At 44.0% G+C, this 12,198-nt stretch overlaps 1 long non-coding RNA gene across 1 annotated transcript in view; it reads right to left on the bottom strand.

Moving 5' to 3' along the window:
* LOC146813073 (uncharacterized) overlaps positions 1-8,416 on the bottom strand; it is a 48,293-nt gene extending 39,877 nt beyond the window's left edge. Inside the window, exons 1-2 of the long non-coding RNA XR_014966952.1 lie at positions 8,275-8,416; positions 7,917-8,078 (exon numbers count right to left, since the gene is read on the bottom strand). This is a non-coding gene — a long non-coding RNA (uncharacterized LOC146813073). The remainder of the gene's footprint in view (positions 1-7,916; positions 8,079-8,274) is intronic.
* Positions 8,417-12,198: the final 3,782 nt, after the last annotated feature.

The following is a 12,198-nucleotide window of genomic DNA, read 5'->3' as shown; positions in this document are numbered from 1 at the left end:
GAAAGATCTCCTTGATAATGTTATCCATATGCATCCAAAACAATGGTTGCATCCAGGAAATTCCCGATTATATTTCTGATGGGACAACAGATAGTGACCAATTACCTCCTTCAAATAAAACCTGCAAATTACCTAACCTGACGTTAGCAAATAACACTGCAGAAGATACAGTTGCAACCCACCTGATTCCTACTTCCATCCCCAGACTAACCAAAATCCACCCAAAAAAAACCACAAGGGAAATCGCAGGGTGCTAAAAACAAAACGCAGAAGGAAATGGGCACTGTAAGCGCCCTGAGGGGGAACAAGTCTTGTAGTGAGCCTATAAGTGAACCGGTAAACTTGTATACAGCCAATAAAGATCTAAAGGAGTTTGTTACACAATCAAGCTAGATAAAATAGAAACAGGCCTGGATAAAGTGCTAGCAGCCCAGCCCAAGGCCACACAAGAAAAGGGTGCAGTAAACCAGCAATTACTGGTTGCTCGTGTACATCCAGAAAAGGTAGTTTTAAAAATGACACTCTGGCTAGACCAAAAAACACCAGCAGTAAGTGAACAGGGCGGTGGTCAGAATATGTGTCAAAATGTACCAGTGATTACAGAAAATAGCACCACACTAGACGGTAAGGCATATAGACGTAAAGTGTTGGGTGTGGAAGGTCACAAATCAAGCGACAAGCGGAAGGGTGGGGAAAGTACAACCATAGCGGTGGACAATGCCCCTGGGGAGAGGCATAGTGCACAAACACTCAATCTTCCACCAGCTGCCATACCGTACACTATCATCTTAGCTAATGTTCCTACACTAGATTTAGCAGCAATGGAAACCTGGCCGCCCTGAGAAATAAAACTATAAATTGGCTGGGTAATAGGACAGGTTTAACGAATGTACTTTTTAGGGACTTTAAGATGGTGAGGAGAATTGATTGGGTAGGTAACAGCAGTAAACTTTATGAAGGAGACTGCATAGTCTTCTCGTTAGGATCACCGACTTTGGTTAGGGAAATTTTATTGAGAATACATCACTCAAACCCAACCAATACTAGTATCCAAGTTCATCAACTGGACTTTTTTTATCGACCATCAACCTTAAATACTCCCGTAAATCATGGCCCTCATAGATGGAACAGGGATGGCCCCTGCTATAACTTAGCTGTGTCAAACAGATTTGGGCCCCAACTACCTTTGACGAGAACGAATGACAACCAACTAGTAGGTTTTTGCCTAGGAATAAGAATGTTTTAATCGATGAAACCCCAGGTATATTAACTATGCAGGACTTGATCTTGGATGAGCAAGAGGATGAAGGGGAAAGTAACCCAAACAGGGACGATGTTTCTGAGGGGACCTTATGGAAACAATTGACCGCCAGGCGGGAGTATGCAGGAGCCTTTTTTGGAAGGTTGCAGGGCTTAAGAATAAAGTGAGCAATCCGGTTTGTTTCAACTTCATCAGTAATTTTGATGTTCTGTGCCTGCAAGAGACCTGGGTCATTGATAATGTACATATAAATGGGTTTAAAACGTACCATACACCCGCAATTCAATCACCTAGTGGAAGGCCAAAAGGGGGGCTATGTGTTTGTGTTTCAAATTTGCTGGGAGCATATAACATCGAAATGGTCAGTTCAGAACTCTATGATCAAATCATCTTACTACACATGGATCCCAACGGTACATTGGCGTTTGATTAACTTTTACAATAATGTGGAAAAGGCCCACCTGGGAGTTATCTTAGAGAAGCTTAGCGAGGATATTAGCAGTTTAAGACTAAAAGGTGATATTGATTTTATTCCTATCTGGGGTAGTGATTTTAACATTAGCCTGTGCCCATTTGCTGAAATAGGGAAATGTGGCTTAACTTTGGATAAGGATGAGCCCCCGATTCACTTCTAACACTCAGACAAAGGAGAGCTGTTTAATGATATTATGTTTAAACATGACTTTGGATTTTCAAACCACTTATGCATGCCTAAGGTGGATTTTCGTTACACATTTATAGGTAGAGGCGCTAAATCAACTATTGATTTTATTATCATGCCAAATCGCCATGCAAGTTACATGAAAGGGTATAACATCCATCAAAATGTTATGAGCGATCATTTGGCAATTAGAGTCAACGTAGTCATCTCAAAATCTTTATCAAGGAAAACTTGTAATAAAGCAGCATGGGTGCAAAATATAGAATTGGGAAGTAAAATGGTTATGCAATCCGCTGGGCTAGCCGGGACTCTGCAGAGCTAAATAAAGACATAGTTACAAAGGCATTAGACTCAATTCTAACATGTCCAAGCGATAGTCCAACACACAAAGATGTTTTAAAAGCTTTTAATTGTATTATTGAGATGGTTAAAAGCACGCTGTCAGTGGAATGTAAAGGCACAGGTAACTCCAGGTAGGGATGGTTTGATGAAAACTGCACTAAAAGCTATTTGAATTTAAAGAGTACCCTACACAGAGTGATAAGAGACAATAGTGAGATCAGGGCCTGTAGGAAGTTGTATAATGCAGCCAGGAAAAATAGGATGAATAAATTGAAAGATAAGGCGTGGAAGAACCTTAGTGATGCCACTGAGAGTAAAGACAGCCTGAAATTCTGGTCGGCAGTGAACGCCCCATTCCTCAATAATAATTTGGATGCACCATCAATTGAGGTGGCTATTGAGGAAAAAACTTGGATAGACTTTTTTACAAAAGTCTACTCGAAACAGAGAGACACAGAGGATGTAGACTGGAGTCAAGATATTGAGAGGGCAAAACAGAATTTTACACCTATTAACTTTTATATTTCACTCCAAGATGTTAATGCGGCAGTAAAGGCAAGCAAGAGTGGCAAGGCTGCCGGCCATGATGGGATACCTGTTGATCTCTATAAGTCAAACCTGGAGGTATGGGGCCCCATTTTAACTAGGGTTTTACAAGCGTGCTGCGGAAAGGGATTTATAGGTACATGGTCTGAATCAATTATAGTCCCCATTTTTAAAAAGGGTGAGCGGGAGAGTCCTGCGTGCTACCACCCAATATCTTTGTTGGACTCCCTAATGAAGGTAGAGGGCAGGATTGTTTCAGATCGATTACAGGCATGGACTGAAGAAAAAGGTATTTTAAGTGACGTCCAGTATGGTTTTAGAGCCGGTTCAGGAACCAACGAGCAGATTTTGAACCTTATTATTTTAATTGGTATATACGCAGGCTAAAACAGGGAAATTTTATTTGGCTTTTGTTGACCTCACAGCTGCTTTTGACTGTGTAATTCATAATTAGGGCTCCTGGTTTTATGGTATTTATTTTTTTGCCATTTCCGTCTGTATTTATCCATATTTATTTATTGGGCATTTTATCTGTATTTATCCACATTTATATTTCCCACAAGTAAAAGACGACGCTGCCGCTAGTATTTTTCCACATTTATTTAAATTGACAAGAAGTGTATTTGTGAGGGGGTGGGGCAAATTTTACTATTTTTGTTGGTGCATTGAAAACGACTTTTCTTTGAGAAGCTATCACCAACAGGTGTGTGTGGGGGTAAGGCAGTTCATGGGACTTTATTTCTTGTTTACTTATTTAAAAAAATGTATCTATTTAAAAATTATATAGACTGGGTAATTGTAATTTTAAGTTTGTTTTGCCATATCGGCATAATATCCAACTTAATTACCTAAACTGAAACTGCAGGCTCAATAAAACATTAATAAATCCTGTAGTGTGGGAAAAAACTAGAGAAGATATATTGGCTTTTCTAGGCAAAGTATATATGAGATAAATAATTTTATGTAATGGTTCAGTGTGCATTTGAGATGTAATACAGTCCTGCACTGCAATGCAAGTGATCTATAGGAGGTGGAATTATACAAAAGAACTGCCTATGGCCAGAGGTGAGAAGGAAATGGTCTTCTGTGAGCAGCCAGACCTCAGTCTGTCTAGATTTTAAATATTTGATAACAATAGGTATATAATTGGGGCACTGTTAAGCCGGGCCTAAAAAGAGCATATCTGGGCTTACTAACTGCATAATGTCTTCTGTACATAGGTAAGGGTGTCATAGCATAAGCACCAACAGGGATCAGCGTGCATACTTGGGACAAGTACTGAGAACCGAATGATAATGATAGCTAGGGGTGTATTTCCCTCAGAACACCTCATCACAGTAGCAACAAGAGACTTTGGTACTAATCCCGGCTTCCCAACTAGGCCGTTTTTCCGTGCTCCTGGGCAAGACACTTCGGCTCCTTACTTCCCCTGAAGAAACTCAGTTAATCTATTGTAAAGGGCACTTAAAAGAAATCTTTCCCTTTTAAATAATTTGGATATGGGAACTGGAGTACGGAGGAAAATAACGCTATGTCTGTCATGATGTCACCGGACCTGTAACTAATTAAACATCTGTTTTTTCAAAACTCCCCATGAGGCTGAAAGCATGCTTCGCACGTCTTAGGCACGGCGACCTTTCTCTTTCACAACACCTCCTCCCTACGTTGTGTGTGGCAGCCCGGGCTGAGACTGCTTTCCGGGTACACACACAGCCGCACCAGAGTACTTCACAGGTCTTGAAAAGACCTGTTGCTTGTTAATGAGGCTTTGATGATTTTCACCCCTTCTTAGAGCCCCTGCAGCTCCACTCTGCCACGGATGGCCGCATTGCATTCCTGGACTAGTGATGTCCCGCATTACACCTATGGTAAATTTGGCTTGGAAACCGACAACACCTTCCCCCGACATCTGAAGCCACCGGGTGCGTAAAGCTTTCTCTGGGGACTTAACCTCCACTGCAACAAGCATTTACAATGCAATGGTCTCGGCATTGTTAAAGTTAGAGCTATTGGCATTGCTTATGACATTATTTTTGTTTATATTTTTGTTTTTAAAACATTTAAAGAAACGGCATTGTTATTTACAATGTCAATAGCTTAATCACTCAAATGGGAGACCTATTGCATTTTCACCCACACACAGAGCCACCCACCCACACAGAGCCACCCACCCACACAGAGCCTGAGGTTGGTATCCCGCTGGATCAGAATCAGGAGTCTAAATCTCGTTTAAACGTGAGCTCTAAACCTAGCAGAAATACACAGCCAAGGTAATAAATGTCCTGGGTGGTATTACCATTGTATGCTGCTTCATGGTGGAAAACTAGAGCCGTTGTTGACACATTGGTCACTAGTGCCCTAGTAAATAGATGTGGCAGTGTCTCCAAGCATACACCAGGGAAAATAGCAGTGTTGTAACATAAAATTATGCCCCCCTCCCTCCAGATTGTGAAGAGGGAGGAGACACTTAGTCTCCCATGTCGCTTTGATATTCATTGGTTTTAAGATGAATGGGACCCCTGAAGGGCTGCCGCCTTACCTACAGCGCTGCCTTACGCCCAGGGCCCACCTTCAGCATGAGTGAGCTGAGCCCAGGCCGGCAAATATTCTGAGGGCCTCAGCAGGGAACTGCCTGACGTAATGCTATGCAAACACCAGCTTGTCCACCCCACCTGGTTTCAATTGAGTCCCATTAAATAATTAGTAATCATCCCTTAATGTACCTCAGCATTATTGTTAGCACCCCATCAACCCCCTGCCCTCCTCCCATCTTCCTCACACCTGCCCTCATAAACACATTTTTGTTTCCTCCCAGGGCGCTGTCCAGGTCAATCCAGGGTAAGACCGGCCCGGGGAAACAGCAAGGTTAACTGTACAAGACTCCTTATTAATAAGTAGGGACACTAGAAGCATGTGATAGTGCCATATAAACTGCATATTTTAACAACAAAAATGTTCTTTCGAGCTCAAATGGTTAAAAAATTTGTAAAAATGCAGCGACATGTGTTGAGACGCAGTGGAAGGACCTTTGCAAAGGTTGACTGCTCATCTTTCTGTAGCTTATTGCTATAGTTGGATGTTAAACTGGTACTAATGAGGTACAGTGTTTACACGTTTAAAAATGACTAAATCCTTAATACTATCACAAAATATTTTGCTTTTTCTTGCCGTACAATTCACTTAACCCTACCGCATAATTCCAGTGGCCCCATTAATAGGGTATGCCTCTCTCCGTGCGTCATTCACTAGACGACTCTGAGGCAAGACCACAGTTGTGTTGGTAGGCCTTCAAAGTGTTTGACCTCGTAGAGTAGCCTAACTGATCAATGAAATAAATGCATCTGCTAAAAACTGAACCTGCTTGGAAACGAACTAACTTCAGCATTGACAGCTACCATTGACATATTTGCCACTTGATTGGCTGGTGGTCACATTAATTGAGCTTAAAACATTCATCCATTTAGAATATCGTTATACGCGAGGCTGACCCTTAAACTCCCTTCACGCGCAGGCTCCAATGCAGCAGCGCACGTAGGCCTCTTCTTTATCGGCTCCGATAACAACTGACGTGTAACCCCGGCCTTCCTTCGGGAATCCTGCTTCTCCGAACCAACTATTTACAGAATGGCGCCTGGAAGGCAGGCGGAGCTGGGATTGCAATTTCGGACAGTTGTGGCGCAGCTGCCTTCTTCCCTCGTGCTCCTTCGGAGATGCAGAGTCAGCCTCGGGCATTCGTACCCTGCACCGCAGGGGTAAGAGGGGGCGGGGGTGGCTACTACCCCTGAAAGGCCAACACAGGCCCAGAGCTGAGGGAGAAAAGAGTGGACCTGGTTGAACCAACTGGTGGATAATTGATCACACTTATAAAGGGTGGCTCTACGAATTAAATCACTGGTCTCCCAAAGAGGCCAAAAAGTTAGAATGGCTATGTGAATTCGATATTTGCAGACACCCCAAGAATGTACAATAAATGAAATAATGCAAATGCTTGCTAATTTTATAATAAATCAATAATGTGTGGCTTGTAAAAATAGATGGGCGCGTGTGTGTGGCACGTCATTCGTGGCACAAGGCAGGCTCAGCTTCTGTTCTAAAAAATCAAAACAAACCCCTACATAGAAGATTTCAAACGTTAACGAGCACACAATTCCGCTATTGTTTCTACGAGTGCAGTAATTTACAAAAAACAGACAAAGGAATGGGCAGTGCTATTGCATCGCTTGTATTATGTATGTATTCCTGCCGTTTCCCGCCTTCTCGATACTGCCTCCTAAAATACAACTATCTTCTGAGATTCTGGAGCATAAGAGGCGCCGAGGAGGGATGCAGTAGAGACCCAATCATTAAATCTCTGAACACTTAAGAAAGAAAAGGAATGCAAATACTCCCCAGGGGGCGTTTTAAATGCAAATGTTGTTCCGCACACGAAGGAATCTGCAGAGAATTTCGATCTTTGAACGAAGAGGAGACACGGCCCGGCTCCTGCAGGGAAATTTCTGTGGAGATGGGGCTGAACACAGACCGCTCGAGGTAGGTTAGGGTTCTGAGATCAGCACAGTCACTGCACGCAGACATTCCATCCCTATTAAGAACACGCTACAAAAAAACCTTGCCTACCGAAAAATGTCATGGACCTCGCCACGTTAGGTGTCCTGACAAATTCCACGCTCAATGCAGCTGCCAGCAGCTTAGCACCCAGCAAAGGCAGCGCAGGAAAGACCCCTCCCCCACACAAGCGAAGCGTGAGGCCCAGCCTGAACTTGGGGGTGGGGCAGGGTTGGGCGGAGGACCCTGCACATGCCTTGTTTAAAATATTTTAATTCTCCAACTGCCTAACTGCGTACAGCACACAACCTCACTGAGATGTACTCCGGTTGGTGTGCTGGTGACAGAAAAGCGGGAGGGCATTTGTATAGTGCACACACGAAATCTGAAGAAAAGGCACCAAGGATGCGTGCGCGGTCTAAACAACCTCCCATTGCTGAGCAGCCAAGACCTGCCTAATGGAACGGCGGACAGTTTTTTTAGTGGAAAAGCATCCTCGAATGTTTGAACAGATGCTGAGGACCCTCTGCACCCTCAGTGAAAGACCCCTCTAGTTCTCACCTTCGTTTAACAGCGACCGGTTCGATGCCTTTCACAAGCAGCAGCAGAAGAAACAGACACCGCCTCCCACAACAGAACTGCAGGCAAACACCCGCCCCTCTCCACAGAAGGGGTCATAAAGAGAGCACTGCACCGATTGGTTATAAAACCTGTCAATCAAACCTAAAAAAAACAACAATCACGGTAAGACCCTTCCCCGATTCGTTCCAAAAATAACGTAAACAATGTGACACGATACTTTGCGCGTGATTAATGGAGGCATGTAAAATTTAATTTTAAAAATGAAGGGGGTAAAAAGCCCTAATGCGTTTATGTGTTCGCACCGACCCAGAACAGCTGGTGAATAGTAATTACACACCCGGTGCAGGCGTCAGCGCGAGACTTTACCATGGCAACAGCGGTCCAATAGAATGCCCCCAAAGAGGTCTTCACGGGAGCCGACAGCAGGGGGAGAGGACAGGCACACGACTGCCTTTCTGCGAGGCTGCGTCCTTTTCGGATTCGGGGGCGTGTTTTGCTGTTGTCTCCTCCCTGAGACTTCTCGCAAAAAACACGCCCCCCGATCCGAAAAAGACGGGGCTTCAACGGAGTGACTGGACCTCTTCTCCAGTGGCTGGCCAGCATTTAAGAGGCCAGCCAATGGAGAACAGGATAGAAGAGGGGCGGGTGCAAGCCCCTCTTCTCAATAACATTAAATCTCCGGACTTCCGGTCTGCCGACCGGATGGTCCCGAGACCTAAAAAGGCATCACCCATCAGTAAGCCGTCCCTGGGGTCTGCTGACCGAACCGCAAAAAACCCTCGGTGTCACTGAGGGAGAGATTCCCCCATTCTCAACATACCAGTACTGTCACACAATGTCATCAGCCGATCCAAGCCCTGCATGATGACTCAATCTCCCCTCAGAGGAAGCAATGCAGCATCCAGCCAAACCAGCGTCCCCCAACGGACAAACAAACGTTGCATGCACGCCAAGTGGCGCTGGACGGCATTAGGAGGACACAGAGCCCCAAGAGACGATCCGACTCCACCCGATGAAAACCCACAATACTAGCAAGCAACACCATCTCCTCACTGCAGTTGAAAACAGCATGGCGTCCTGCACCCCAATCTCATGCACTGATAGCCACCTGCTGAGTGCACCTCCATCGTTTCTACGGATGTGAAGCAGTGAGCGCAGGAGTTCACCACAACCCAATAGACATGCGTCGATTCCACAGCCTCCGAAAGACTGCACACGAACCGGTGACCCAACGTCAGGCGCACCATGCCCATTGGACTAAAAGGGCTTCAGCAACCCCCCCATCCTGTCTGGCAGCCCGGGCTGAGACAGGTGACACACACAGCCGCACCCGAGTACTTCACAGGTCTTTAAAAGACCATTCGCTTGTTAACGAGGCTGTGTTTGAATACTGATAACACCAGAGGCGATTGCTCTGTGAACAATCACCACACCATCCGGTTTTTCAACTCTCTGCTGGAGCATGGCAGCGCCACAAAATGTGACAGTGTTTTCCCGTTTTTACATATAAATACAGACAAAGGAAAACTTGTTTTCCGTCTGCATTTATATGTAAAAATCCGTTTAAACGGAAAACCGGGAGCCCTATTCATAATAAGCTGTGGGAAGTCCTTAACAAACTAAAAGTTGACCCTGTTTTAATTCAGTTTTTAAGACTCTATATACTTATATTCTGGAGCCACTGAAAAAGTTTGTCATGGAATAAAGGGTGAGTGCACCGCGCCATTCAAAGTGGAGAGGGGATTAAGGCAAGGTTGCGTTCTGGCACCACTCATGCTCTCATTATATATAACGCTCTGGAACAGGAGTTGGTGTCACACACTAGGGATCCACCATCTGCAAATACGCGCCCGATAGCCTCTCTCCTTTATGCCGATGACGCAGCACTTATGGCTCGCACCCAGATTGGCCTAAAGAGGGCGCTTTCCTTTTACACCAGTTTTATGGATAGGCTCGGCCTAAAGTTGAATGCAAAGAAAAGCTTTGTTATGTCATGTGGGAGAGGGAAAATAATCATAGAAGTTACCAGGCGGGGGGGAGCAGGATGGAAACCATCAATTCACTCAGTTATCTGGGTGTCCTTTTTAACAGAACTGGCTCTTGGGCTCCAGCTGTTAAGGCCAGGAGTCTACTTTTTATGAAGTCCATCGCGGCTTTAATAAATTTCACAAAAAAACTGGGGAAAAGGCCGCCTGAAATTTTATTAAAAATGTATCAAGCAAAATGCGTGAGCATAGCACTTTATGGGGCAGGCATTTGGGGTTTCCAAGAATGTACATCAATTCAACGTATTGAAAATGCCTTTTTAAGGTTTATTTTAGCCGTCCCAGCTAGTGCCCCAGTTTTTAATTGTCACAGTGAATTAGGAGTTGTATATATCTCTGATTTAATTAAGGTTCAACCGATTTTGCTGTGACATAGAATTTGGACTTCGGCCAGTACTGGCCTTAACAGAGAAATAATAATGGATGCTATAAGATTAGATAATGCCGGCAAAATTTTATGGCTTAAATATGCAAAAAATGTTATGCAGGATATCGGACACCCAGAGTTCTTCACCTCACCCGATAACATGAACTCTATTAACCGGAAGGATTTAAAAAAAGTTTGTATGATCCACCTAGAAGAAAATAGGTTAACCCTCGAGATGAACAAACCTATGGTGGTCAAACACCAAATAATCGCTATAACACGTGACATCCAACCATATCTATTATGTGTAAAGGGCGGATACGATAGATACTTGTTAACAAGATTTAGATTTGGAACTTTTCATCGTCTGATTACCCATCCAACCATTAATGATTGGTCAAGGGAACTTTGCCGATGCCCCATTGATAATATTTCATTACAATCTACATTACATGCAATCTTATTCTGTACATTTTACAGTAATGAAAGGTGTAGATGGATAATACCCCTAGTAAAACAGGGAGGATGGAGGCAATGTCGCCCCGCCCTCGTGCATTTACAGATGTTGGGTAATTTTTACTGTATTGGTTCTGTGGTGGGTTTTCTAAAGAGTGTGTTGCGGACTAGGAAATGCCTAAATAACTAAACCGCAAGATACGTAACAGGTTGGAATTATTTAGGGTGGGTTGGCTCGTTTTAGAAATTACAGATTGTCTAAATGTACTTTATGAATTTTTAGGACTTCATACTCACAAGACGTGTATTGATGAATTTTATATGCAATTTATGTCAATATACTTTTTTTATATGCCTGCTTTTATGATTTTAATGTCTAATATCGAATAAAGCTCGTTTTGATTTGATTTGCTTGAGTAGTCACACTTCATGCCAATTTAAAATGTGTTATGACAATAAAGAGGGTCAGAACCAGCCTGGTTAGGGCTGATGTAAACTCATACTCAAAGACCCAAGCAGAATTCCCAGAGCTGTGGGGGCCCGTGTTGTTACACCAATTCTAGACGATTTTTTTTACATATCCAACTGGGATCGCTAAATTAATAAAAAGCCGGTATTCTTTTATAAGTGCACATGCGTAATAAACACATGTACGTACCTACAAAATGACGCAGCGGCCACATCATCGCATTTTTGTTTAAAAACAATGCTGCACAGCTGCAGTGTTGAACAGCATGGCTAAAAAGCATTGGCAATGCCAACAGGTCTTAAAGGCATGACCTATTGGCTTTGCCGATGCTTGATTATCCTTGGCTAGACTTGATTTCACATTTCACGGGGGCGAACGAGTGAAGCACACCACTGCCCACTTTCGTGCAGACTGTGTTGCACCACATGTCACATGCAGAGCGAATGTATGGGGAAGACGGGGGGTAGGTACCTTCTGCTATGCCTCTCTTGAAGCTTGTCTAAAGGTGCATGGGACACTTTTGGTGTCTGACTGGTGCTCACTGCCTAAAATAATGAGACATTTCTAGAAAAAAATCATAAGTGCAAGGGCCCAAAGTTTTAATTAGGAGGCCGCTGCCTACGCGGGCAAATGCCGGGGTTGCTGAATACCAAGGCTGCCACTCTTGACTCCGCCTTCAGCTCCTGTCTCTTCATCTCACTCTCACAGGTTCCTTTTCATCTCTGCTTTCTTCCTTTGCCACTGTTACCCTACAGGTCTCCCCCTCCTTCTTTGTCTCCTTTCTGGTCTGCTCTCTCTTGGTCTGATGATGAGATATAAGTCCTGATCACCAAAACTTATTGCCGGTGCCCACCACCTGGAGGCACCGGCACAAACTCAGCATAGGTCTAATCGAGTGTAATTGCAAATCTACCTTCAATGAGT

Source organism: Triturus cristatus, chromosome 7, assembly GCF_964204655.1.
Source record: "Triturus cristatus chromosome 7, aTriCri1.1, whole genome shotgun sequence".
Lineage (NCBI taxonomy): Eukaryota > Metazoa > Chordata > Amphibia > Caudata > Salamandridae > Triturus > Triturus cristatus.
This window is presented reverse-complemented; position numbering and strand designations above follow the sequence as displayed.